The sequence below is a fragment of the Podarcis muralis genome, chromosome 6 (assembly GCF_964188315.1).
Source record: "Podarcis muralis chromosome 6, rPodMur119.hap1.1, whole genome shotgun sequence".
Lineage (NCBI taxonomy): Eukaryota > Metazoa > Chordata > Lepidosauria > Squamata > Lacertidae > Podarcis > Podarcis muralis.
This window is the reverse complement of record NC_135660.1, coordinates 22,220,128-22,247,342: the sequence shown is the minus strand read 5'-3', so window position 1 is coordinate 22,247,342 and position 27,215 is coordinate 22,220,128. Positions and strand designations below refer to the sequence as shown.

Below are 27,215 nucleotides of genomic sequence, written 5' to 3'. Positions count from 1 at the left end.
CACCCACAACAAACTACAGCTCTCCGAATTCCTCAGGTGGAAGGAAATACTTTAAATGTGCTTTAAATGTACAGTGCATATAGGTAATGGTAAAGGTAAAAGGTAGAGGTAAAGGACCCCTGGATGATTTCAATGGAGACAGCACTCTCATGCTTAAAGGTAAAGGGACCCCTGACCATTAGGTCCAGTCGTGACCGACTCTGGGGTTGCAGTGCTCATCTCGCTTTATTGGCTGAGGGAGCCGGTGTACAGCTTCCGGGTCATGTGGCCAGCATGACTAAGCTGCTTCTGGCGAACCAGAGCAGCACACGGAAACGCTGTTTACCTTTCTGCTGGAGTGGTACCTATTTATCTACTTGCACTTTGACATGCTTTCAAACTACTAGGTTGGCAGGAGCAGGGACCGAGCAACGGGAGCTCACCCCATCATGGGGATTCGAACTGCCGACCTTCTGATTGGCAAGTCCTAGGCTCTGTGGTTTAACCCACAGCGATACCTGCGTCCCTACTCTCATGCTTAGATTTCATTAAAGTCAAGAGCTTTCTTCAGATTGTGCCCTTAGCAAGTTCACAGCTTCTGAAAGGTCATGAAGAAATCTGCATAGTAGGCCTTTATGTAATTCAATGGCAGTTCGGATCTCAAGTGGTTTTACCACCCTCTAGTGGGAAATAATCGTCTTCATAAAAGGAAACTATTTTATGTGGAGAAGAGATTTATCCTTCTCTGTTGTCCTGGATCAGCAGGATTCCAGGGGGTCATAGCCAAAGAAGCAGTAGCATTTGAATTCTTTTTAAAACAGCAGCTACTCTAAAATTGAATGAGAAAGCCTAGTGTGGAGCAGATTGGATGGATGGATTCCTCAAGACATGACCTGAAGACACATAATTGTCAGGAACTGCTCAGTCTCGGTGCAATACCCCCATGTGGTGAACCATTGGATGGCAAATCTCAGTTTCTCAGTGAAGTTCTTCAGACCATGGGCTGACTCCAAACTAGCCATTGGATTATCCTGGACAGGAAAGACTTTTTCTTGCTAAGCTTTACTCAGATAACAAGATCTTCTGGTGTGCTCCAGTATTACAGGTTTACACCTTAGTCCCTTCTTTTGTTTAGTCCTTTGTTGTTGTCTTGGTCTTTGCCCCGGAGGTCTAGCATGTCTGTAGTTCTACACCGAATGCAACCCTTAGGCTTCAGCCTTGGCTACTGGCTGGTCCCATGGCTCCCGGGCCTCCCTGGATGGCTGCCCATGGCAACAAAGCAGCCCTTACTGGAAAATGAGGGAGATCCTGGTCAAGGGGCCAGACAGAAGATTTTTGCAGAATGCCAAGTACACCATTTAGATTGAGTTTCATAGAATCATAGAACTGGAAGGGACCTCGAGGGTCATCTAGTGCAACCCCCTAATCTTGGAGGAAAGATGGGACCTTAACGTAACAAATTAAATAGGTAAATCGTGTCTACAAATTGCCTATGGATGAGAAAAAGTAGTAGTATGTATGGATGTAAAGTAGTAGTAGTAGTAGTATGGATGTAAAAAAAGAGAGCAAGGTGGCATTCAACGATTGGCATTCAACTAAGTTTTCCTCAGAGAAGACCCCTTGAAATGAATGAACCTAACTTACATGGAGGCAATCTCCATCGATTATGTTTTAGCTCATGTGGATCTATTTCTGAGGAGCATATACTTCTCTGATTAATATACAGTAATCATAACAAAGTGCTCTCGGAATGTACTATTGTGCTTTAAATTGACTCCTGAATCTATTCAATAGGACGCCTTTCAACCCTGCTGTGGATATTGCTCTGTTTCACTACCAAAAGTGAAGTGACCGGCCCCCGCCACCTGCCTGCCAGGAGATGGACCTTGGTCTTAAAGTAGGTTAAATAGAAATATACTGGGCTCAACCGGTGGCCCCAAAGGGTCCATATAATACTTTGACAACGATGTGCATTCATAATTCATTGAAATAAGAAGCAGACATGGACACGTTTTGAGGAGAGACTTCATGAATGCCAAGCGCTTTTCCCAGGATTCTGTTTCCAAGGAATGAAGGTCAGTGGAGACAGTGATGCCTATGGAATGTTTGGTTTTATTTATACATATATGGAACCTGAGCATAGGATGGATGGGAGCACAGCATTAACAGATTGGGCTTCTCCATCAGGCATCCAGGGAAAGCCCCCTGACACAACTTGGGTTCAGCACATGGATTCATGGATCCAGGTTCCAGAATCAGCCCAAACTTTCTCACACAACAATTCCCTCCGACACACACACACCACACACATCGACAATAATCTACATCCTAGGATGATGCAGCATCCTGCCAGGTGAGGGGGGGAAACACCCACTCATGAATACTCCATGAAACCTGAAAATGGGTCCATTTGCAGAACTGGGAAACAAAATAACATCAGAACCACTTAAAAAGCAGCTATTAGCTGGCAGCAAGTAAGCCGCTATCAGCAATAGAAATTATGACAATTCATAAAAGTTACAAAAGAGGTGTACACTTACCACCAATGTCCATGTCCACCTTGAAATTAATGTTGTGAGTGTGAATGTCTCCCAGTGCCCACTCTTCAACTCTGTTTCCAAATTCCAAGGCATCGCCAAAGTAAAAAGCAGATTGAATGTATCCACTTGCATGGATACTAACTCCGACAGCTCCATTTTGATGAAATTTAAAATCCCAAACATAATCATAATTAGCAACTGAAGATATGGACCTAAAGACCAGAACGGAATCCACCAACCCTCCGTAAAAGGGAGGCTCTGAGCGGTCATAATGGCGTCTCACAGGGACCTCAGCATTCTGCTCAAAGATGCAGATAGAGCCTTTGCGAGTGACAGGCAACAAGGAATCAAGGAAAAAGTTCCTGTCCAAATAGGTAGCCAGGTAAGGACAATCCACGCCTTGGGTGAGAGTGGAGCCACTTGAACCAAGGCCAAAGCTTAAGTCCATGTATCTGGTCAGCATAGACGCTGGATTGTTGGAGCCATAGATGGAACCTCCCTCTTGCAAGCTTAACTCATAAACTATCCTCTCACCCTTAAACCTAACATCAAAGATCCGTGGCCCCCTATTAGCATCTATGCCAAAGGCAAAACTCCAGGACATGAAGAAAACCTGATTATTCCAGATGCGGTAGCGGGGACCACGAGGTTCATACTGCAAGGGGCCTAGTCTCTGGTGTGGAACCCTCTGCTTCAATGAGGAATATCCTCCATCAGAAGGAGCCTTTTTGACCTTGGCTACTTTAACATGTCCCGTAATGAACTGCCTCTCAATATCTTCCATGTCCTCAAAGTACTGTCCATTATAGAAGACTTTTAACACCTTCCAGTGAGAAATGTTGAGGCTGCTAAGATCAACCTGGATGTCAAATCCAAATGGATGCAGATAACTACCAGGCACATTCTGGAAATGAGCAACCCAGATTCTCCGGTCTCCTGATTTTAATCCGGGTGGCAATCCATGGTAGTATGCGAAATTGCTTCCATTGTAATAAAGTACTTCCTGCATAAAGTTTGGAGCCTTGGGGTATTCCTTGTTCTTCAGGAAAGTATGGATTTCTTTGAACTCATTATTTAGGAGAAACCTTTTGAAGTAAGGCAACTTCCCTCCATACTTCTGCACTGTGACATCTTGGTGGTACATTGGTTTTGGAAGAGGACCAACCACAAACTCTGTGACATTTGGGTCCTGCTGGTTTCCAAAATGGATTACAGCCAGAGCTTGCCGCACAGGCCTGCTCCCTTGGTGGTCCAAGAATTGCAGCACTTCAGCTTTGGGAGGAAGCTGAAGGGTGATGGAAAAAATGCAGTTGTCTGATGGCTTGGCTTGAGGAGGTTCTACCAATGGCACCCTCAGGTTGTACTGCAGGTAGATCTTCACTTCCATGATCTCTTCCGGAGTTAAATCAGCAAATACCTGGCTGTAGACACCATGGCCTCTTTCCTCCTGTCCCATCTCCTGAAGATGGCTGTCACAAAGCATGGGCTTCCCTCCTCTGTTTTGGAAAGCCCAGACCAAGATGAATATGATGGCTGTGCATAGAGCTAGGAGAAGATAAGCCAATTTCAAGTTCATGTTCAGCAACACTGTAAGCAGGTTCCTGGAGTTGTTGTTTTTTATATAAATAAGTAAAAAAATCCTGAATTTCGAAGAAAGTCAAGGGAAAGACCAGCTCTGCAAGTGAGTTTCAAAACTGCGTGGTTTTCTTCGTCTATGCAAACACCACCTAATCTGATAAATCTCCAAGGTCTTTCACAGAGCAAAGGAATGATGTACACATTCACACCCTAATTAGCTTATCTGTCAAGTCTGAACACCTTTCTCGTAATTGGATTAGACACAGCCTACACAAGCAGTTGAAACATAAACTGTCATTAAGCAATTGTTTTTGTGCAGAAGCAGCCCCCCAAAAAAAAATGTTTACAGGAGGAAGATGTGGGGAATATATTTGAAAACAGGATAAATTGCGAGAGCCAACTGAGTGCCTGATTCTTGAATTTGACGCATCACTGAATTCTACTGAATTTTCTACAGAAGGGTAATACTGAAGTCCAAATCTCCAGGACTGCTGACAGAGCCTGGAGGTGGTTAGGATAAGGTTACCAGACGTCCCCGTTTCCCAGGGACAGTCCCTGGATTTACAAATCAGTCCCCTGACAAAATCCTATAATTCCAGCTGAAGTTGAAAAGTGTCCCCGGATTCATTGAAAAAAATCTGGTAACCTTAGGCTAGGAGGGAGTGGAGCTGCCTCTAGGATAATGAAGAGCTTTGCCAATGGAAGATGCTCATGAATGATACATCAGCATAGAGCTCCAGTATCCAGTGTTAGGGCTGAAACTTGACATTGTGCGAGCAAGGCAAGATGACGATGGCCTTGGATCTACTGGATTCAAGACCTCTCCATTCACCAGAGAGGCCCACAATTGTGCATGCTCTCTACACCCGCCTTGTGCACTCTCTAAGCACTATTACACCACTTTAGCAGTCATGGAGAATCCTGTAAATGTGCTGGGAATTGTAGCTCTGTGAGGTCAGCAGCCTTAACAAGCTCCTGTGATTCTCTATGACTGGTATTCTACGTCTCGGTACTATTTCATAGGATCAAAACCACCGTTGATTCAACAGAAGAGTTATACTGCTTATATATTCACTCAACCACTAAAGAGCATGGGAAGTGTACATTATAGCACGTGCCTCAACCCCCATAGCATGCAAATGCATTATGGCATTTCACGTTGTTGTACCGGCTTACAAATTAATTTCCTTTGCACTTGGTTTTTCATCCCCAGTCCCATTCTTCTGTAGACTGGAGAAAGCACTAAAGCTGACTCTCTGCTCTCCTTATATGCTGACTATTTGGATCAGAGAGAATGTCATGTGTTGGGAGAAAAAGGCTATGGCTAGTGGGGAATAGAAGATGGATAGATCGTAGAGAGAGAGGCAGGAGACTGCAAGCGTCAGGTGACACAAAACGATAGTCAGCAAGAGTCCCTCACTTGTGAGTAATCCTGCACAGCACTGGCCTTAAATTAATCAGAGACTGAATTTATCAGCATAATTTCTGAGAAAGGTAAAGCAAGTTTGATGGTTTGGTAATTCTTGAATAGTTACCTAGCTGGTTTTGCTTGTGCCCTGCAGCTTAAAACAAGCTTTGCAGGTTGCCAGAATTCATAGCTGAGAATTGAAAAGTATCCAGCTTACTTAATCCTCACATATGACAGAGTGTGATTCACCTAACAAGCCCCATCAGTGTAATGGCCAGCTCAAGACATTTTGCTGCCTGAAGTGAAGGGCAAGATGGCAGCTTCCCCCAAGTTTGATTGGCAGTTGAATCTTACTCCAATATAGGGGAAAGGAAGGTATCTTCCACTGCACTCAAGGGCATAGGGGGTATAGGTAAAGGTAAAGGGACCCCTGACCATTAGGTCCAGTCGTGACCAACTCTGGGGTTGCAGTGCTCATCTCAGTTTATTGGCCAAGGGAGCCGGTGTACAGCTTCCAGGTCATGTGGCCGGCATGACTAAGCCGCTTCTGGTGAACCAGAGCAGCGCACAGAAACGCTGTTTACTTTCCCACCGAAGTGGTACCTATTTATCTACTTACACTTGACATGCTTTCAAACTGCTAGGTTGGCAGGAGCTGGGACCAAGCAACGGGAATTCACCCTGTCTAAGGGATTCGAACCGCCGACCTTCTGATCGGCAAATCCTAGGCTCTGTGGTTTAACCCACAGCGCCACCCGCGTCCCTTATAGAGGGTATAGGGCAGACCAAATGTCACTCACAACTCTTTCCCTGCCTCTCAGCATCTACTGCCTGAAGCAGCTGTCTCACTCTGCCACAGCATAGGGCCAACCTCGGTCAGTGGAAGCCCTGTGTAAGGACTTGCATTTGCAGAATAGGGCTTTCCTCTCCCATCTCCTACCACCATCCTGCAAAAGTGACAAGGAGGGACCCCCAGAGCAGCACAATGGGGAAGGAGAAGAGGGGTTGTTCTGTGTGGCAACCAGAAAAGCTTGCACTGACTGAATATTCAAAATAGCATGACACTGACTTCCTCCTTCTGACTCTTAATGCAGGTTGAAGAGTGTTAGAGGAGACCCGACAAGTGAAGAGAATTGCATAGCAAGATGCAGCCTTCTAAACCATAGTCTTAAGGTGATTACTCGGTTTCCTAAAGGACACAAAGAGAATGAGCCCTGTTCATTTTAAGGTAATCCAATAAGAGAAGAAATTGTACTTACAGGAATATTTCTTCCCAGATTACTCCAATCCATAATTTGTATTTATGGTACATGCTTAATAAATACCGTATTTTTCTCTCTATAACACTCACATTTTTTCTTCCTAAAAAGTAAGGGGAAATGTCTGTGCGTGTTATTGAGTGAATGTGTGGTCCCTGGAGCCGACTGGCCCGAGTACAGGGGCAAAAATCAGGCAAAAATCAGATCACGGAGGAGGGAAGGCTAAAAAGAGCAGGTTGCTGCTTTCCTGCATTCTGCCTCAGGGTCTTACTGCCCACTGTTTTCGCTAAGAGCGCAGCCGACAGCCACCACCTCCTCCTCTCCGTGCTCTGCTGCTGCTGCGTCCAGCATCGCAGGCAGCCGGAAAATGCAGGTGGGAGAGAGAGAGAGAAAGAGAGGGGGGGCTGGCTTGGGTGGGTGGGTGGGAACTTTTGCCTTCCTTTCCTCCCTCCCGTTAAACCCCTCTCCTGCATTGTTAGCCAGCTGCTTCTCCGCATGCGGGAGAAAAATGCAGGTGGGATAGAGGGGGGGGGCTGGCTTGGGTGGGTGGGAAAAAACTTTTGCCTTCCTTTCCTCCCTCCCGTTAAATCCCTCTCCTGCATTGTTAGCCAGCTGCTTCTCCGCACACCCCTCTCGTGCTCCTTGTCTCTTCTGTGTTTTTCCTTCCCTCTCCACTTAAAACATGGTTACAAAGCACGGATCCAAATGGATCCTCAGGATCTTTGCATTGGGTCACCCCAAATTCACCATCAGATCACATAGCATGTCCATGGCTACAGCCTGCACCAAAAAAATCACGCACCCACTGTTGCCTTGGGCTGCAATGGTGCAAAAACGTGGTTACAAAGCACAGATCCACATGGATTCTCAGGATTTTTGGATTGGGCTACCCCAAACTCACCGTTAAATCCCATGTCTGTGGCCACAGCATGAAGCACAAAAATGATACATCCACTGTTTCATTCAGAATTTTTTTTTTCTTGTTTTCCTCCTCTAAAAACTATGTGCGTGTTATGGTCAGGTGCGTGTTATCGAGCAAAAAATACAGTATATCCCTGCCCCATTTTCCATGCCATTAAGACAATGTTGTCGTGGCACACTGTTCAAACACATATTCATGTTTGCGCTGTCATCATACGTCATCCATCAGCTCCAGCCTCTCCCACCTGGCCTTACACGGAATGAGTGAGCCTGTTGCTGAAATCTCAAGAGAGATTGCAGATTCTATAAACATACAAGTCACAAGAATACCTACAGGCCAAAAGCTGGACTTGGCTTCAGGACAGCCCAAAATCTATGTCTGTGGCAGCAAACTCCAAGTGTTGGAGATGAGCAGCAGCTCAGGTTTCCCGCAAACTGTTGTTCCTGTTAGTAAATCAGTCCACCGAGGCTGCATTTTGTGATTGGTATAATTCACATGACTGACTGACAGAGTGTGAGAACAAGAAGAAACAGTCTAATCTCTTCCTGCTGCATACGTCCTTTGTAACTTTACCTTCGCTTTTACAGTGCCTGTCCTCGAAGCTGAAGAGAATGCTAGCCATTATGCTTTCTCTGTATATAATCTGTAAATAAAACGTAGAATAGAACTACGGAGTCTCCTGCTTATTGCTGTACGATGCCAGGAGATTAGTGTGCATAAATCATTATGATTTGTGTCGCTGGGGCGTCTGGAAAAGAAGGGAGTAGCATTTCCAGAACCACACACAACGAAGGACGCCTGGAGAAATGGGGGGCTGCCAATACCCCAGGGCATCTTCCAACATTTCTCTGAGCCTAGAATGCCTGTTTTTCTATTACTCTTGGCAGAGAGAGTGGCATGAAAAGGAAGTAACCTCTGGTAAGCTGTTCATGTAAACCATAACAAGGAAAACATATTTTAAGAAGGAACAACAGTTTAAGGAGGATATTAACAACGGGAATGTGTGCAGAGCAGAGCAATGAAGATGATCAAGGGTCTGGAAACCAAGGCTTATGAGGAATGGTTGAGGGAGTTGGATACGTTTACCCTGGAAGAAAGAAGACATAGAGATGATAGCCTTCTTAAAAGTTTCTGATGGGCTATTACATGGATAGTGCAGAAAGCCTGTTTTCTGGTGCTCCAGAGGATAGGACACGACCAATGGATTCAAATTTCAGGAAAGGAGATTCTGACTAAACATTGGGAAGAATGTTTTGAGAGTACTGTAGATGTTCAACAGTTCAATGCACTACCTTGAAAGCTGGTGAGCTCTCCTTCCTTGAAGGTTTTAAACAGAAGTTGGAGGGCCACCTGTCAGGGATTAAATAGCTATGACTCCTGCAGTCCAGGGGACTGGACTAGAGGACCCTTGGAGTCACTTCCAAGTCTACCATTCTGTGATTCTTTCTGTATGGGCTACAAGCAGTCAGCAAGCAAGCCACAAACAGGCACAGAAAAGCCACAAAAGAGACATCCCCTTACCAGCAGTAGAAATTACTTCAATCCATAAGTAACAAAAGAGGTGTACACTTACCACCAATGTCCATATCCACCTTGAAATTAATGTTGTGAGTGTGAATTGTTCCCAATGTCCACTCTTGAACTCTGTTTCCAAATTCCAAGGCATCGCCAAAGTAAAAAGCAGATTGAATGTATCCACTTGCATGGATCCTGATCCCGATAGCTCCATTTTGATGAAATATAAAATCCCAAATATAATCATAATTACCAACTGTAGATATGGACCTGAAGACAAGAGCAGAATCCACCAGCCCTCCGTAAAACGGAGGCTCTGAGCGGTCATAATGGCGTCTCACAGGGACCTCAGCATTCTGCTCAAAGATGCAGATAGAGCCTTTGCGACTGACAGGCAAGGAGGAATCAAGAAAATAGTGCCTGTCCAAATAGGTAGCCAGGTAAGGACAATCCATGCCCTGGGTGAGAGTGGAGCCAGTTAAACCAAGGCCAAAGCTTAGGTCCATGTATCTGGTCAGCATTGCCCCTGGAGTGTTGGAGCCATAGATGGCAGATGCATCTTGCAAGCTTAACTCATAGACTATCCTCTCACCCTTAAACCTAACATCAAAGATCTGTGGCCCCCTATTAGCATCTATGCCAAAGGCAAAACTCCAGGGCATGAAGAAAACCTGGTTATTCCAAATACGGTAGCGGGGGCCACGAGGTTCATACTGCAAGGGGCCTAGTCTCTGGTGTGGAACCCTCTGCTTCAATGAGGAATATCCTCCGTCAGAAGGAGCCTTTTTGACCTTGGCTATTTTAACATGTCCCGTAATGAACTGCCTCTCAATATCTTCCATGTCCTCAAAGTACTGTCCATTATAGAAGACTTTTAGCACTTTCCAATGAGAAATGTCTAGGCTGCTAAGATCTACCAGGATTTCAAATCCAACCGGATGCAGATAACTGCCAGGGACATTCTGGGAATAAACAACCCAGATTTTCCGGTCTCCTGATTTTTGTCCAGGTGGTAAGGCAGGGAGGTTTGTGAGATTGCTTCCATTGTAATATAGTACTTTCTGCATAAAGTTTGGAGCCTTCGGGTATTCTTTGTTCTTCAGGAAAGTAACGATTTCTTTGAACTCATTATTTAGGAGAAACCTTTTGGAGTAAGGCAACTTCCCTCCATACTTCTGCACTGTGACATCTTGGTGGTACATTGGTTTTGGAAGAGGACCAACCACAAACTCTGTGACATTTGGGTCCTGCTGGTTTCCAAAATGGAGTACAGCCAGAGCTTGCCGCACAGGCCTGCTCCCTTGGTGGTCCAGGAATTGGAGCACTTCGGCTTTGGGAGGAAGCTGAAGGGTGATAGAAAAAATGCAGTTGTCCGATGGCTTGGCTTGAGGAGATTCTACTAATGGCACCCCCAGGTTGTACTGCAGGTAGATCTTCACTTGCATGATCTCTTCCGGAGTCAAATCAGCAAATACCTGGCTGTAGATTCCATGGCTTCTTTCCTCCCTTCCCATCTCTTGAAGATGGCTGTCACAAAGCATGGGTTTCCCTCCTCTGTTTTGGAAAGCCCAGACCAAGATGACTATGATGGCTGTGCACAGAGCTAAAAGAAGATAAGCCAATTTCATGTTCATGTTCAGCAACGCTGTAAGCAGGTTCCAGGGATTTCACATAACAGACTGTAGAATGCAGATTGAATCAGCAAACAGAGTATCTAGAATCCCAGGTGAGGGCAAAATCAAAGTTTTGGTGAGAGTCCTGCTATGCAATGAGCTTCGAAACCTCAATAATCTTTTTATGTAGGCCATATGAAGCAGCTTAATTTTCCTGTAAAGAGGAAAGCAATGATGTATTCCTTCACACCTTGATAACCCGATTTGTCAAGTCTGAACACCTTTGTTCCTAAATGAGTTAGACACAGCCTACAGAGCTACCACAAACCACTCTTAAGTAATCTTCTTTATGCAGTGAGTGCAAAAAAAATGTTTGGAAGTGGAAGCTTTGCAGAATGAAAGTGCCAGCAGAACTTCCTAGTGGCTGAGTCTTCCAACTGATGCAGCACTTAACTCCACTGAGGCCACACCCTCAGAACTACTGGCAGTGACTGGAGGTGGCTAGGAGGGAATGGAAGCACCTGTCTATTGATGGAGCTTTGCCAAGGAAAGAGCACGTCTGCCACATACACCTCAGCTATGCCCGTGAATTGTTCCATGGATGTAGAGTGGTTCTTTCACCACCACCATGCACTGTTAGAGTTCCAAATTAGACATTCTGGAGGCTGGGAAGAATGGAGATAGCCTTGGAACCACTGGAGTCAAGACCCATTCATTCACCAGAGAGGTCCACAATGGGGCTTTCTCTATATAACAGCTTGGAGCTGACATAAGTAATCACAGGTGGAGATTTGCCCTATGTGGAGATGCTCTACCACTGAGCTATGATCCATCCTAAACCAGTTGCAAGGGTTCTCTATAACCGTCCAAGTGGTATCATCGTGCTTAAAATGTCTGGTGTGGATCTCTCATTGTTGTTTTGACTTACGAATCGGCTTCCATGCATTTACACTTGATTTTCATTTCCAGTCCTATTCTTCTGTAGACTGGAGAAAACACTGAAGCTGAGCTGTGCACTGATCTTCTGCTTTCCATATATGCTGAATATCTGGGTCAGAGAGAATGTTGGGAGGGAAAGGCTGTTCATCGAAGATCACAGAGAGAGAGGCAGGAGACTGCAAGCAAGGAAGCATCAGGTGACACCAAACACTAGTCAGCAAGAGTCCTGTGTTTGTCAGTAAGCCTGCATAGCACTGGCCTTAAATTAATTAACCACTCAATTAGCCACACAATTTCCGAGAAAGGCACTGCAAGTTTGATGTTCTGGTAATTCTTGAATTGTTACCTGGCTGGTTTTGCTTGTGCCCTGCAGCTTAAAAACAAGCTTTGCAAGGGACCGGTTGCCAGAATTCAGAGCTGAGAATTTAAAAGTAGCTGACTTATTTAATCCTGGCATATCACTGGGTGAGATTTGCCTAACGAGCCCCGTCAGTGGCAGGGTCAGCGCAAGGCATTTTGCTGCCTGAGGTGAAGGACAAGATGGTACCCACCCCCAAGGCACATACAGAAGCCAGTTTGATTGGCAGTTGAATCTTACTCCAATACAGGGGAAATGAAAGTATCTTGTCATGTAGATCCCTCAGGGGGCAGAGGAAGATTGAGATGAGAAGAGCAAAGTGAAAGCAGCCTGGCATTGCCTTAACTTAGGCTGCATTTAAAGCACATCTCTCCCAAAGATTCCTGAGAACTGTAGTTTATCCATCACAGCTACCATTTCCCAGCACCCACAACAAATTACAGCTCTCCGAATTCCTTGGGTGGAAGGAAATACTTTAAATGTGCTTTAAATGTACAGTGCATATAGGTAATGGTAAAGGTAAAGGTAAAAGGTCTCTATCCCTGGATGATTTCAGTGGAGACAGCACTCTCATGCTTAAATGTAAAGGGACCCCTGACCATTAGGTCCAGTCGTGACCGACTCTGAGGTTGCGGCGCTCATCTCGCTTTCTTGGCCGAGGGAGCTGGCGTACAGCTTCCGGGTCATGTGGCCAGCATGACTAAGCCGCTTCTGGCAAACCAGAGCAGCACACGGAAATGCTGTTTACCTTTCTGCTGGAGTGGTACCTATTTATCTACTTGCACTTTGACATGCTTTCAAACTACTAGGTTGGCAGGAGCAGGGACCGAGCAACGGGAGCTCACCCCATCGTGGGGATTCGACCTTCTGATCGGCAAGTCCTAGGCTCTGTGGTTTAACCCACAGCGCCACCCGCATCCCTACTCTCATGCTTAGATTTCATTAAAGTCAAGGGATTGTGCCCTTAGCAAGTTTGCAGCTTCTGAAAGGTCATGAAGAAATCTGCATAGTAGGCCTTTATGTAATTCAATGGCAGTTCAGATCTCAAGTGGTTTTACCACCCTCTAGTGGGAAATAATCGTCTTCATAAAAGGAAACTATTTTATGTGGAGAAGAGATTTATCCTTCTCTGTTGTCCTGGATCAGCAGGATTTCCGGGGGTCATAGCCAAAGAAGCAGTAGTATTTGAATTCTTTTTAAAACATCAGCTACTCTAAAATTGAATGAGAAAGCCTAGTGTGGAGCAGAGTGGATGGATGGATTCCTCAAGACATGACCTGAAGACACATAATTGTCAGGAACTGCTCAGTCTTGGTGCAATACCTCCATGTGGTGAACCATTGGATGGCAAGTCTGAGCTTCTCCGTGAAGTAGCTTCAGACCATGGGCTGACTCCAAAGTAGCCATTGGATTATCTTGGACAGGAAAGACTTTTACTTGCTAAGCTTTACTCAGATAGCAAGATCTTCTGGTGTGCTCCAGTATTACTGGTTTACACCTTAGTCCCTTCTTTTGTTTAGTCCTTTGTTGTTGTCTTGGTCTTTGCCCCGGAGGTCTAGCATGTCTGCAGTTCTACACTGAATATAATCCTTAGGCTTCAGCCCTGGCTACTGGCTGGTCCCTGGCTCCCGGGCCTCCCTGGATGGCTGCCCATGGCAACAAAGCAGCCCTTACTGGAAAATGAGGGAGATCTTGGTCAAGTGGCCAGACGGAAGATTTTTGCAGAATGCCAAGTACACCATTTAGATTGAGTTTCATAGAATCATAGAACTGGAAGGCACCTCGAGGGTCATCTAGTGCAACCCCCTAATCTTGGAGGAAAGATGGGACCTTAACGTAACAAATTAAATAGGTAAATCATGTCTACAAATTGCCTATGGATGAGGAAAAGTAGTTCATGTAAAAAAAGAGAGCAAGGTAGCATTCAACGGTTGGCGTTCAACTAAGTTTTCCTCAGAGAAGACCCCTTGAAATGAATGAACCTAACTTACATGGAGGCCATCTCCATCAATTATGGTATAGCTCATGTGGATCTATTTCTGAGGAGCATATACTTCTCTGATTAATATACAGTAATCATAACAAAATGCTCTCGGAATGTACTATTGTGCTTTAAATTGACTCCTGAATCTATTCAATAGGACGCCTTTCAACCCTGCTGTGGATATTGCTCTGTTTCACTAACAAAAGTGAAGTGACCGGCCCCCGCCACCTGCCTGCCACTAGATGGACCTTGGTCTTAAAGTAGGTTAAATAGAAATATACTGGGCTCAACCGGTGGCCCCAAAGGTCCCATATAATACTTTGACAACGATGTGCATTCATAACTCATTGAAATAAGAAGCAGACATGGATTTGCCTCCCTCAAGACATGTTTTGAGGAGAGACTTCAGGAATGCCAAGCGCTTTTCCCAGGGTTCTGTTTCCATGGAATGAAGGTCAGTGGAGACGGTGATGCCTATAGAATGTTTGGTTTTATTTACACATATATGGAACCTGAGCATAGGATGGATGGGAGCACAGCATTAACAGATTGTGCTTCTCCATCAGGCATCCAGGGAAACCCCCCTGACACAACTTGGGTTCAGCACATGTCTCTGTCTCCAGGTCCCAGAATCAGCCCAAACTTTCTCACACAACAATTCCCTCCTACACACACACACACACACCACACTTTGACAATAATCTACATCCTAGGATGATGCAGCATCCTGCCAGGTGGGGGGGGGGAACACCCACTCATGAATACTCCATGAAACATGAAATTAGGTCCATTTGCAGAATTGGGAAACAAAATAACATCAGAACCACTTAAAAAGCAGCTATTAGCTGGCAGCAAGTAAGCTGCTATCAGCAATAGAAATTATGGCAATTCATAAAAGTTACAAAAGGGGTGTACACTTACCACCAATGTCCATGTCCACCTTGAAATTAATGTTGTGAGTGTGAATGTCTCCCAGTGCCCACTCTTCAACTCTGTTTCCAAATTCCAAGGCATCGCCAAAGTAAAAAGCAGATTGAATGTACCCACTTGCATGGATACTAACTCCGACAGCTCCATTTTGATGAAATTTAAAATCCCAAACATAATCATAATTAGCAACTGAAGATATGGACCTAAAGACCAGAATGGAATCCACCAACCCTCCGTAAAACGGAGGCTCTGAGCGGTCATAATGTCGTCGCACAGGGACCTCAGCATTCTGCTCAAAGATGCAGATAGAGTTTTTGCGAGTGACAGGCAACGAGGAATCAAGGAAAAAGTTCCTGTCCAAATAGGTAGCCAGGTAAGGACAATCCACGCCTTGGGTGAGAGTGGAGCCACTTGAACCAATGCCAAAGCTTAAGTCCATGTATCTGGTCAGCATAGACGCTGGATTGTTGGAGCCATAGATGGAACCTCCCTCTTGCAAGCTTAACTCATAAACTATCCTCTCACCCTTAAACCTAACATCAAAGATCCGTGGCCCCCTATTAGCATCTATGCCAAAGGCAAAACTCCAGGACATGAAGAAAACCTGATTATTCCAGATGCGGTAGCGGGGACCACGAGGTTCATACTGCAAGGGGCCTAGTCTCTGGTGTGGAACCCTCTGCTGCAATGAAGAATATCCTCCATCAGAAGGAGCTTTTTTGACCTTGGCTACTTTAACATGTCCCGTAATGAACTGCCTCTCAATATCTTCCATGTCCTCAAAGTACTGTCCATTATAGAAGACTTTTAACACCTTCCAGTGAGAAATGTTGAGGCTCCTAAGGTCAACCTGGATGTCAAATCCAAATGGATGCAGATAACTACCAGGCACATTCTGGAAATGAGCAACCCAGATTCTCCGGTCTCCTGATTTTAATCCGGGTGGCAATCCATGGTAGTATGCGAAATTGCTTCCATTGTAATAAAGTACTTCCTGCATAAAGTTTGGAGCCTTGGGGTATTCCTTGTTCTTCAGGAAAGTATGGATTTCTTTGAACTCATTATTTAGGAGAAACCTTTTGAAGTAAGGCAACTTCCCTCCATACTTCTGCACTGTGACATCTTGGTGGTATATTGGTTTTGGAAGAGGACCAACCACAAACTCTGTGACATTTGGGTCCTGCTGGTTTCCAAAATGGAGTACAGCCAGAGCTTGCCGTGCAGGCCTGCTCCCTTGGTGGTCCAAGAATTGCAGCACTTCAGCTTTGGGAGGAAGCTGAAGGGTGATAGAAAAAATGCAGTTGTCTGATGGCTTGGCTTGAGGAGGTTCTACCAATGGCACCCTCAGGTTGTACTGCAGGTAGATCTTCACTTCCATGATCTCTTCCGGAGTTAAATCAGCAAATACCTGGCTATAGACACCATGGCCTCTTTCCTCCTGTCCCATCTCCTGAAGATGGCTGTCACAAAGCATGGGCTTCCCTCCTCTGTTTTGGAAAGCCCAGACCAAGATTAATATGATGGCTGTGCATAGAGCTAGGAGAAGATAAGCCAATTTCAAGTTCATGTTCAGCAACACTGTAAGCAGGTTCCTGGAGTTGTTGTTTTTTTATATAAATAAGTAAAAAAATCCTGAATTTCGAAGAAAGTCGAGGGAAAGACCAGCTCTGCAAGTGAGTTTCAAAACTGCGTGGTTTTCTTCACCTATGCAAACACCACCTAATGTGATGCATCTCCAAGGTCTTTCACAGAGCAAAGGAATGATGTACACATTCACACCTTAATTAGCTTATCTGTCAAGTCTGAACACCTTTCTCGTAATTGGATTAGACACAGCCTACACAAGCAGTTGAAACATAAACTGCCATTAAGCAATTGTTTTTGTGCAGAAGCAGCCCCCCCAAAAAAAAAATGTTTAGAGGAGGAAGATGTGGGGAATATATCTGAAAACAGGATAAATTGTGAGAGCCAACTGAGTGCCTGATTCTTGAAGTTGACGCATCACTGAATTCTACTGAATTTTCTACAGAAGGGTAATACTGAAGTCCAAATCTCCAGGACTGCTGACAGAGCCTGGAGGTGGTTAGGATAAGGTTACCAGATGTCCCCGTTTCCCGGGGACAGTCCCTGGATTTACAAATCAGTCCCCTGACAAAACCCTATCATTCTGACTGAAGTTGAAAAGTGTCCCCGGATTCATTGAAAAAAATCTGGTAACCTTAGGCTAGGAGGGAGTGGAGCTGCCTCTCCGATAATGAAGAGCTTTGCCAATAGAAGATGCTCATGAATGATCCATCAGCATAGAGCTCCAGTATCCAGTGTTAGGGTTGAAAGTTGACATTGTGCGAGCAAGGCAAGATGACGATGCCCTTGTATCTACTGGATTCAAGACCTCTCCATTCACCAGAGAGGCCCACAATTGTGCATGCTCTCTACACCTGCCTTGTGCACTCTCATAGCACTATTACACCACTTTAACAGTCATGGAGAATCCTGTAAATGTGCTGGGAATTGTAGCTCTGTGAGGTCAGCAGCCTTAACAAGCTACAGTTCCTATGATTCTCTATGACTGGTATTCTACATCTCGGTACTATTTCATAGGAACAAAACCACCGTTGATTCAACAGAAGAGTTATACTGCTTATATATTCACTCAACCACTAAAGAGCATGGGAAGTGTACATTATAGCACCTGCCTCAACCTCCATAGCATGCAAATGCGTTATGGCATTTCATGTTGTTGTGCCGGCTTACAAATTAATTTCCATTGCACTTGGTTTTTCATCCCCAGTCCCATTCTTCTGTAGACTGGAGAAAACACTAAAGCTGACTCTCTGCTTTCCTTATATGCTGACTATTTGGATCAGAGAGAATGTCATGTGTTGGGAGAAAAAGGCTATGCCTAATGGGGAACAGAAGATGGATAGATCGTAGAGAGAGAGGCAGGAGACTGCAAGCATCAGGTGACACAAAACGATAGTCAGCAAGAGTCCCTCACTTGTGAGTAATCCTGCACAGCACTGGCCTTAAATTAATCAGAGACTGAATTTATCAGCATAATTTCTGAGAAAGGTAAAGCAAGTTTGATGGTTTGGTAATTCTTGAATAGTTACCTGGCTGGTTTTGCTTGTGCCCTGCAGCTTAAAACAAGCTTTGCAGGTTGCCAGAATTCATAGCTGAGAATTGAAAAGTATCCAGCTTACTTAATCCTGACATATTACAGAGTGAGATTCACCTAACAAGCCCCATCAGTGTAATGGCCAGCTCAAGACATTTTGCTGCCTGAGGTGAAGGGCAAGATGGCAGCTTCCCCCAAGTTTGATTGGCAGTTGAATCTTACTCCAATATAGGGGAAAGGAAGGTATCTTCCACTGACCTCAAGGGCATAGGGGGTATAGGAAAAGGTAAAGGGACCCCTGACCATTAGGTCCAGTCGTGACCAACTCTGGGGTTGCAGTGCTCATCTCGCTTTATTGGCCAAGGGAGCCGGTGTACAGCTTCCAGGTCATGTGGCCGGCATGACTAAGCCGCTTCTGGTGAACCAGAGCAGCGCACGGAAGCACCATTTACCTTCCCGCTGGAGCTTTACCTATTTATCTGCTTGCACTTTTGTGCTTTTGAACTGCTAGGTTGGCAGGAGCTGGGACCGAGCAACGGGAACTCACCCCATCTCAGGGATTCGAACCGCCGACTTTCTGATTGGCAAATCCTAGGCTCTGTGGTTTAACCCACAGCGCCACCCGCGTCCCTTATAGAGGGTATAGGGCAGACCAAATGTCACTCACAACTCTTTCCCTGCCTCTCAGCATCTATTGCCTGAAGCAGCTGTCTCACTCTGCCACAGCATAGGGCCAACCTCGGTCAGTGGAAGCCCTGTGTAAGGACTTGCATTTGCAGAATAGGGCTTTCCTCTCCCATCTCCTACCACCATCCTGCAAAAGTGAGCAGCACAATGGGGAAGGAGAAGAGGGGTTGATCTGTGTGGCAACCTGAAAAGCTTGCATTGACTGAATATTCAAAATAGCATGACACTGACTTCCTCCTTCTGACTCTTAGTGTAGCATTACCTCCAGGGGGCAGAGGAAGACTGAGACAAGAAGAGCCAAGTATAAATTGGCTTAACTTAGGCTGCATACACACTGTACATTCAAAGCACTTATCTCCCAAAGAATCCTGAGTACTATAGTTTACCCATCACTACTTCAATTCCCAGCAGCAGTATGCTTTAAATGTACGGTGCATATGTAACATTACAATTCCCACGCTGTTCAGTACATGAGAGAATTTGTAGATGCTTTAAGTGACGAGCACTATAGCACAGCTTAGAGGGCAATTCACAGAAAAGCTGCTTACATTCAGTTATTCCTATGGCGATCAGATCATCCTTAGTTCTCGTTTCAATGGAGACAGCGCTCTCATGCTCACATTTCATTGCATTCAAAAGCTATCTTTGACCTGTGCCCTTGGTACATTCACAGCTTCATGTAGAAACGGCTTTGCATGACGGGGAACATAAGATTGGGAGGTCGTAGAGAGTGTGGCACGAGATGGCAGGCATGCATCAGGTGACCCATAATGCAAGTCAGCAAGAAATCTGCATCTGTGAGTAAACCTGCACAACACTGGCCTTGACCGAATCACTTAATAAATCACTTAATAAATCAATTAACTAATGCAAAGTTTGTGTTCACTACACAAGTAAAAGGAATTGTGGGTTCCCACTCCTCCAGCAGGAGCTTTTTGGAGGGGGTGTCTGGCACTGCAGCAGAGAGGGTGAGATGGGAAACTTTGGATGCTAGAGAAAGGGTGCTAAAGGAGGAGGAGAAGAAGAGGAGGAGTTTGGATTTGATATCCCGCTTTATCACTACCCAAAGGAGTCTCAAAGCGGCTAACAATCTCCTTTCCCTTCCTCCCCCAAAACAAACACTCTGTGAGGTGAGTGAGGCTGAGAGACTTCAGAGAAGTGTGACTGGCCCAAGGTCACCCAGCAGCTGCATGTGGAGGAGAGCGAATCGAACCCGGTTCACCAGATTACGAGTCCACCGCTCTTAACCACTATACCACACTGACCTGACAACCAAGGAGAACTGCAAAGGTGGGTTTTTCTCTTTCTTAGCCATTGCCACTTACAGCCTAACTACACATGGCACAAAATTCATAATACGCAGCATTATGTACAGGTTGGTTTTTTTAAAAAATGAACTAATACCAAGTTAGTTAATACCAAGTTAATACCAACTAATACCCAGTTAGTATTAGGACTGCAGCACACATGTAAGCTATGTTTAATTCTGCTAAGCTGACATCCTATCCTGCATGAAATTACCCATGTGGGGTGGAAATCCTTGGCACCAATGGGATCTTCCCCACCCCACCCCCCAGTGAATTTCTGAGCAGGGGTGATTTTCATGGGAAGAAAACAGCACTGGGAATGCTGCAGTACTGCCTAAAAAAATCAGGTTTGCTTGCCCCTGAAACCTGCTAAAGATGCAGCACACTTGGATTTAATTTTAACGTATGATGCCTTGATTCAGTAGTCCTCAAAGGGTGCCTCCAGACTGCCAGTATGAAAGATTCAAGCACATACTGGAACTTCAGGTTTGTACAATTAAAGTGGATCAAAGGCAGCTGGTGCAACAAACCCACTCAAATTTTTTTAGATGAGATTTTGTGGTTAGGAAATGCATTGGATTGTGTGGGATGAATGAATGGGTAATGGGAAGTTGCACAAGGAACCCACAGGTAGGGTTGAATCCTGAAAAGACAGAAGTACTGTTCTTGGGGAACAGGGGGTGGGCTGGTGTGGGGGACTCCCTGGTCCTGAATGGGGTAACTGTGCGCAGCCTGGGAGTCATTTTGGACTCACAGCTGTCCATGGAGGCGCAGGTTAATTCTGTGTCTGGGGCAGCTGTTTATCAGCTTCATCTGGTATGCAGGATGAGACCCTATCTGCCCATGGACTGTCTTGCCAGAGTGGTGCATGCTCTGGTTATCTCCCACTTGGACTACTGCAATGGGGTTGTGGGATGTGGGGTTGCACAGCGAAAGCTGGCAGGTTTCTGCAACATTAGGGTGCAAGGTGCAAGCTGCAAGCTGGTCTTAGCCACAGGACAGCCCAAACTCTATGTCTGAGATAGTGACTTTCAGGTGTTGGAGAGGAGGAACATCTCACATTTTCTGCAAACTATCCATCACTGAGCCTTGAGTGATTGTTTATGTGTTTTCTGGTGCTTTTCATAGACAGAGTGGCATGGAGATGAAGAAACCTCTGGCAAGCCATTCATGAAAACTGTAACAAGGAGAACATATGTATGAGCTACAGATACAGAATCATGCCACTTCTAGCTCTCAGAAAGCTAAAATAAAAGGCAGCCTTTTGTCAAATACTTAAAGGCGAATTTAACAAAACGCTCCATGAAATCTAACAAAATAATCACAGAAACAGGGGTGCAAAATAACACCGGAACCTGTGTAAAAAGCAGCGATTAGCTCTTAGCAAGCAAGCACAGAAAATTCACAGAAGAGACATCCACTTACCACCAATGTCCATATCCACCTTGAAATTAATGTTGTGAGTGTGAATCGCTCCCTGGGTCCACTCTTCAACTCTGTTACCAAATTCCAAGGCATCACCAAAGTAAAAAGCAGATTGAATGTACCCACTGGCATGGACCCTGACACCGATAGCTCCATTTTGGTGAAAAATAAAATCCCAAACGTAATCATAATTATTTACTGCAGTTACAGACCTAAAGACCAGAACGGAATCCACCAACCCTCCATAAAATACACCTTCTGAGTTGTCATAATGGCGTCTCACAGGGACCTCAGCATTCTGCTCAAAGATGCAGATAGAGCCTTTGCGAGTGACAGGCAACGAGGAATCAAGGAAAAAGTTCCTGTCCAAATAGGTAGCCAGGTAAGGACAATCCACGCCTTGGGTGAGTGTAGAGACACGTGCACCAATGCCAAAGCTTAAGTCCATGTATCTGGTCAGCATAGACGCTGGATTGTTGGAGCCATAGATGGCAGATGCATCTTGCAAGCTTAACTCATAGACTATCCTCTCACCCTTAAACCTTACGTCAAAGACCTGTGGCCCCCTATTAGCATCTATGCCAAAGGCAAAACTCCAGTGCATGAAGAAAACCTGATTATTCCAGATGCGGTAGCGGGGACCACGAGGTTCATACTGCAAGGGGCCTAGTCTCTGGTGTGGAACCCTCTGCTTCAATGAGGAATATCCTCCATCAGAAGGAGCCTTTTTGACCTTGGCTACTTTAACATGTCCCATAATGAACTGTCTCTCAATATCTTCCATGTCCTCAAAGTACTGTCCATTATAGAAGACTTTTAGCACCTTCCAATGAGAAACATCTAGGCTGCGAATATCCACATGGACTTCAAATCCTACTGGATGCAGATAACTGCCAGGGACATTCTGGAAATGAGCAACCCAGATTTTGCGGTCTCCTGATTTTAATCCAGGTGGTATTCCGTAGGAGTATCCGAAATTGCTTCCATTGTAATAAAGCACTTTCTGCATAAAGTTTGGAGCCTTGGGATATTCCCTATTCTTCAAGAAAGTATGGATCTCTCTCAGTTCATTCTCCAAAAAAAACCTTCTGGAGTAAGGCAACTTCCCTCCATACTTCTGCACTGTGACATCTTGGTGGTACATTGGATCTGGAAGAGGACCAACCACAAACTCTGTGACATTTGGGTCCTGCTGGTTTCCAAAATGGAGTACAGCCAGAGCTTGCCGCACAGGCCTGCTCCCTTGGTGGTCCAAGAATTGCAGCACTTCAGCTTTGGGAGGAAGCTGAAGGGTGATAGAAAAAATGCAGTTGTCCGATGGCTTGGCTTGAGGAGATTCTACCAATGGCACCCCCAGGTTGTACTGCAGGTAGATCTTCACTTGCATTATCTCTTCCGGAGTTAAATCAGCAAATACCTGACTATAGATTCCATGGCCTCGTTCCTCCTGTCCCATCTCCTGAAGATGGCTGTCACAAAGCATGGGCTTCCCTCCTCTGTGTTGGAAAGCCCAGACCAAGATGAATATGATGGCTGTGCATAGAGCTAGAAGAAGATAAGCCAATTTCAAGTTCATGTTCAGCAACGCTGTAAGCAGGTTCCTGGGATTTCACAAAGCAACTGTAGAAAGTAGATTGAAATAGCAAACTGATATAGCAGAATTCCGCATGAGGGCAAAACCAAAGTTTAAAGGAGCTCAGAGAAGGAACTTGTTATGCAGGGGCGTTTCAGAACTGAATACTGCTCTTGCTCTAAGCAAGCACCACCCATACCATGGATCTCAAAGGTCTTGTGTAGTAGAAAGCAAGACCTTAATACCTTGATAATCACATTCATCAAGTCTGAACACTTTTCTCCTGATTTAATTAGTCACAGACAACAGAATGAGTTAAAACATAAGCCGCTTTTACCCAATCATCTCCCTGCAGAGGCAGAAAAAAAATGTTTCACAGAGGAAGATGTGGGAAACCTCTTTGAAAATAGCATGTAGTGGAAGAGCCAGCAAAACCTGCAAGTAAATAAACACTGCAATCCAAAATCCCAGAACCAGTGACAGTGACTGCAGATCATTAAGGAGGAGTGAAGATGCCTTTCCACAGATAAAGAGCTTTGCCAGTGAAGGAGGACATCTACCACAGACACCTCTGCTAGGTCCTTGAATAGTTCTATGGGTGTAAAACTACCACTGGTGGTTCTTCCACCAGTGATAGCCAGTGCTAGGGTTGAAAATTAGAAATTCTGTGGGTGTGAGTAGTGGTGCAAGAAAGTGATGGCCTTGGAGCTACTGGGTTCAATATCTCACAACTGGGCATTCTCTAGGGCTGCCGTATGTCCAGGTTTCCCCAGATATATCTTGGATTCGTCTGTCGGAAATCACGTCTGGGCAGAATTCTGAATATCAAAAAAAATCCAGACGTATTGATGTTTTGGCGAATTTCCTTAAAAGTAGCTCAAAAACAATTTTTTGTTGTTGAGATTCTGCGACTACTCAGGAGGAGTTGAAAAAGAAAAAAGTCCACAAAGCGAGAAAGAGAGAGAGGTGGCATCCACACCATACATTTAAACCACTATTATAAACCACTTTAACTGTCATGGGTACTCCTGGGAAGATTAGTTTGTTAAGGGTTCTGGGAATTGTAGCTCTGCAAGGTCAGCACCCTCAATACAGTCCAGTTCCCAGGATTCTCTATGGCTGCCAGAGTAGTATAAGAGTGCTTTAAATATATGGTGAGGATACGACCCCCATACATCCTACCTTAGTTGTTGCAAGCCTGGAGGACTTGGTAGATAAATCTAGTACACAGCCCTTCACCCTCTTAGAATTGCACTCTCAGAAAAGTTTTCATTTATTCCTCCTTTATCCATTGCATTTTCTTTTCACAGTACCATCATCCCACCCAGTGGAGCCATTTTGAAATCCTGGAGCAATTTATGAGGCAGCCACAAGATCCATTGTCATGACATTATGCCATATTTTGAGTGCTTCCTTCTTAGCAGAGCGACCCACAGCAGCAATCCATTAGGGTTAAAGGTACATCTTTTTATCTCTGTCTATAGGGACGTGGGTAGCGCTGTGGTCTAAACCACTGAGCTTCTTGGGCTTGCTGATTGGAAGGTCAGCGGTTCGAATCCCCGCAACGAGGTGAGCTCCCATTGCTCTGTCCCAGATTCTGCAAACCTAGCAGTTTGAAAGCACGCCAGTACAAGTAGATAAATAGGTACCACTGTGGCAGGGAAGTAAATGGTGTTTCCGTGCACTCTGGCACTCGTCACGGTCCTCTGTGCACCAGTAGCGGTTTAGCCATGCTGGCCACATGACCTGGAAAAATGTCTGTGGACAAACGCTGGCTCCCTCGGCCTGAAAGCGAGATGAGCGCCACAACCCCATAGTTCTCTTTGACTGGACTTAACCGTCCAGGGATCCTTTACCCTACCTTTACCTTATCTCTGTCTGCAGAGAGAAAATGTTGATCTGCAAGTGTGATGTGAACCCAAACCACCTGCAAATGGACTTCAAAGGGGCCTGTTGTAACTGCCTATCAGCCCTCCCCACCTGTCAAAGTTGACACAGGGTGGGAATTAAGGATCCAGTCTACTGTCCTGATTCAGTTGCTCACCCCTGTTTTATTTTTATTTTTTTATAATATTTTTATTGATTTTACAACATTTTTATAAACAATACAAACAAATGAAGAAACAAACAAACATGTATAATTTCCTCTCCTTTTTTCATAGACCTCACTTCTCCGACTTCCCCAAACCTCCCCTTTCTACATCCCAATTTCCAAACTTATTTCAGCAAATCCTAAATTTAATTTTAGTAAATTTATCCCTTATTGTTCTTTTCTTTAACTTAATCTTTTGTCGCTGTAATCTCCTTTTCTTACAAAAACCTCAACATTTTAACATTCATTAATTTTGTAGAATTTCTTGAGATAAGCTTTAAATTTCTTCCAATCCTCCTCCACCGTCTCTTTCCCCTGTTCACGGATTCTGTCAGTCATTTCAGCCAATGTCATATAGTTTATCACCTTCATCTGCCATTCTTCCAGAGTGGGTAAATCTTGGGTCTTCCAGTACTTTGCGATGAGTATTCTTGCTGCTGTAGTAGCGTACATAAAGAAAGTTCTGTCTTTCTTCGACACCAATTGGCCAACAATGCCCAAAAGAAAGGCCTCTGGTTTCTTAGGAAAGGTACATTTAAGTACCTTTTTTATTTCTGATTCAGTTGCTCACCCCTGTTTTAGAGTGTAAGCCCCTCAGGGCATCCGGGCTTGCCAGACATTTATATGAATAGTGATACATATCTATATAGCATCTGCATTTGAATTGTTCATTAGGTTTTAGTAATGCCGTCTGTAAACACAGAAATGATTGGTGCTGTATTTTTAAACTGCTATTGCATGTCACCTATCCTGGGTGGATCCTTCTGATCACAGGAACCAAGTATCATTCTTTCAAAGGAAGGTTAGCTATCACTATTAGTTGAGACAGGAGTTTTATTAAAAGCATCAAGGCTGGTAGTACTTAATAAGAAATGAAACACATGACTTATTGGGTGAAGTGGCTGCAGTAAACAAGACTTGCAACTTGGGGGGAAAGTGTATCGGAGAAAAAAGACTGCAAAGTGTGACTTATTTCCCCACCCACGCCTTTACAGTATATTTAGATTGAAAGATAATTTTGAAATTGCTACCAGCAGATGGCAATCAAGGACCTCATATTCACCGCAAATGGTAAGTTGGGGAAAATGTCAGTGCTTTGCTGCTTAGGTTTTTCTTTTTCAATCAGTATCTTGAACTAGACAGCTGAAATGCTGGGGACTGGGCATTAAAAAAAAGGCACATTACAGGAAGCTGATTTTATACTGAATCATTCCATTGGTCCATCTAGCTCCATATTATCTACATGGACCGGCAGCTGCTCTCCATGGTTTCAGGCAGGGTTCTCTCCTAGCCTGGAGCCCGTGGAACGCAGGAGCTAAGACCATAGAGAAGAGGAGGAGAATGTGTCAGCAAAAAGGTGTTGATGCACATTTAGAAACAACGGCTATGATATAAATAGTAATGCAATACATCTGAGCATGGTGGGAATGACTGAGCAGGCAACTTCAAGGTCCCTGCGGCTCTCCCTTCTTGGGGTTCCTTATCTTTAAACCAAATTTGAACTGGACAGCCCTTCTGATAAAGAAGCACTATACAGGAAGGCATATGGCCGCCATGACTGATAGAGAGGCTGGCACTGTCTTTCGTTTCTTTCACGCAATATGCTGTATTCCACTGAGTATTCCACAGTTTACAGGACAGCAGCCAATCCCTTCTGCCTTGTTCTCATGTAGATGTTGGAGCAATTCAGGTAGGTTGTCAGTGAATGATCTTGGCAGTGTATGGCTATTCACTTTGGCAGCAAGAGGCGTAGGGCTACCCACCTCTGATCTCTCAACCACACATGCAGAGCAAATTTGTATATGCGATGCAGTGGTACCTTGGTTTTCAAACGCTTCCATTTTTGAACGTGCCTCAGAAGTTGAACAGCTTCTGTCGAGTTCCCCCCCCCCCCAATTTTCTCTATTGAATTTGCAGACCGCCCTTTGCCCCTCGGTTTTCGAACGTTTTGGAACTCAAACAGTCTTCTGGATCGGATTGCATTCAAA

General features: G+C 44.8%; 4 pseudogenes; all 4 read right to left on the bottom strand.

Moving 5' to 3' along the window:
* Nucleotides 1-2,496: 2,496 nt before the first annotated feature.
* LOC144328069 (amine oxidase [copper-containing] 3 pseudogene) lies at nt 2,497-4,095 on the bottom strand (annotated as a pseudogene).
* Nucleotides 4,096-7,896: 3,801 nt separating this feature from the next.
* On the bottom strand, nt 7,897-10,835 carry LOC144328068 (amine oxidase [copper-containing] 3 pseudogene; annotated as a pseudogene).
* A 4,158-nt stretch (nt 10,836-14,993) lies between these two features.
* Nucleotides 14,994-16,472, bottom strand: LOC144328067 (primary amine oxidase, lung isozyme pseudogene; annotated as a pseudogene).
* A 4,744-nt stretch (nt 16,473-21,216) lies between these two features.
* Nucleotides 21,217-23,138, bottom strand: LOC114598146 (amine oxidase [copper-containing] 3 pseudogene; annotated as a pseudogene).
* Nucleotides 23,139-27,215: the final 4,077 nt, after the last annotated feature.